Source organism: Octopus bimaculoides, chromosome 8, assembly GCF_001194135.2.
Source record: "Octopus bimaculoides isolate UCB-OBI-ISO-001 chromosome 8, ASM119413v2, whole genome shotgun sequence".
Lineage (NCBI taxonomy): Eukaryota > Metazoa > Mollusca > Cephalopoda > Octopoda > Octopodidae > Octopus > Octopus bimaculoides.
In genome coordinates, this window is record NC_068988.1 from 30068800 (window position 1) to 30071007 (window position 2208).

General features: G+C 35.5%; 1 protein-coding gene across 4 annotated transcripts in view; it reads left to right on the forward strand.

Moving 5' to 3' along the window:
* LOC106882798 (neurexin-1a) overlaps window positions 1–2208 on the forward strand; it is a 443081-nt gene that overhangs the window by 108184 nt on the left and 332689 nt on the right. The gene's annotated exons all lie outside the window — the stretch shown is intronic.

Here is a 2208-nt window from a genome sequence, read left to right on the forward strand (position 1 = left end):
AAAAAAAAAAAAAAGACAAACTATAAAACTGCAGGCCACACCTATTCCAGCACATTTAACAGACAGCTTACATGATTATAATCTATTTTGTTGTTCTGTTCTGTCACTCTCTCTCTCTCTGTCTCTGTCTCTGTCTGTCTGTCTGTCTCTCTCTCTCTCAATGAGCTCAGATCTCGTTTGACATTACTTATGACTGACTAATTAAGTTTTAAGTTGTGATTAGTTTGTATCTGCTTGTTTTTTTTAAATATACATTTTGTGTCTGTTTCACATGGATTATTATTATTATTAATTATTATCATTATTAGTAGTAGTAGTTTTCTTAATATTATTAGTAGTAATTCCGAGGTCAGCTTACCCTTTCGTCATATCCTGATATTGGTATCAGGATAAATCAAATACGATAAAATAAAATTCCTCTTTAAATACCTCAGTCTTTATAATTAATATAATCTGCTCTTGTCTATCTCAACGGTTATATACGAAGCAGTGAGACGGGAGCAAAAATTGAACCCCTTTTCATACCAAAACTACCTTTGAAACAGATAGTGATTCTATTATACAAGATTCTTGTTTTCAACTGATCTAAATTAAAACCTTCCTGATTAATTCAGATTAATTTATGTTCCAAGAACCAGGTAAACTGAGATGATATCATCATTATAATCGTTACCTGCCGAGGTTGACTTTGTCATTCATCCTTTCGGGGTTGATAAATTAAGTACCAGTTGCATACTAGGGTCGATCTAATCGACTGCCTCTCTGAAAATTTTGGGCCTTGTCCCCAGAGTAGAAAAGATTATTATAATCATTATCGTTAAGGTGACATGCTGTCAGAATCGTTAATATGCCGGGCAAATTGCTTAACCGCATTTTAGCCCGTTTTTACATTCTGAGTTCAAATTCCACTGAGGTCAGCTTTGCATTTCATCCTTTTGGGGTTGATAGAATAAGCACCAGTTGAACCCTGAGGTTGATGTAATTGAGGTCGACTTAGCTTTTCATCCTTTCAGGATCGATAAATTAAGTACCAGCTGAGTACTGGGGTCGATGTAATCAACTTGCCCTTTACCTCAAAATTTTAGGCTTTGTGCCTATAGTAGGGAGGATTCATCATCGTTTAACGTCCACTTTCCATGCTAGCATGGGTTGGACGATTTGACTGAGGACTGGTGAACCAGATGACTACACCAGGCTCCAATCTGATTTGGCAGAGTTTCTACAGCTGGATGCCCTTCCTAATACCAACCACTCCAAGAGTGTAGTGGGTGCTTTTACGCGCCACCAGCACGAAGGCCAGTCAAGCAGTACTGGTAATGGCCACGCTCGAAATGGTGTATTTTACGTGCCACCTGCACAAGAGCCAGTCCAGTGGCACTGGCAACGATCTCGCTTGAATGACTTTTCAGGAACGCGAAGCTGTGGCACAAGTGCCAGGAAGGCAACACTGGTAACGATCACGCTCAAACGGTGGTGCCATCACGGTATTCTATGCTGGCTTGGTTTGAACAGTTTGACAGGATTAGCGAGTCTCTGGGCTGCATCTACATCAAACTCCAGTGTCAACTTTGATATGGTTTTTGTAGCTGGAGGCCCTTCCTAATAACCGTCCAGCTATGTTATTAAACTTTTCTTTATTTCAAAAATCAATTTAAAGGAAGATTAACCATTTCAAGAGAAACAGGGTAACAAAATGTTTCAAACAATCAAATTCTGATAGATCAAAATTAGTCTTGTACACGCCTAATTCCATTTTCGTTTGTTCTTAAGCTGTTACCGTTTGGTATTTTCATTTTTGGTATTTGTAAAATTATGAATCTTTGTTAATTTTTTCTTAATCAATGCTAATAATAAACAATTTTACTCAAAGTATTCTATTTTATTTTATTTTTCAGGTTCAACCATAATTTGTTCAGGAAAAAACACTGCTGGATGCCATAAATTGGTGTGAAATTGGATATTTTCAAATATTTTTACCATTTTTTGTAAAAAAAAAAAATAAAAAAAACCCCAAAAACCCCACAAAAATTTCTCCTTTCCACAAAAAGCAACAAAAAAACAAAAGCAAATGCCAAACATCATTCAAAGTGAATAAGAAAAAGAAACGGTGTTATTTTTTTTTTTTTACTAAACGAAAATAATTTTTAATTGAATATTTAAAAGTAAATATTGAAAAAGAAAAAAAAAACAACACGAAACGAAATTAAT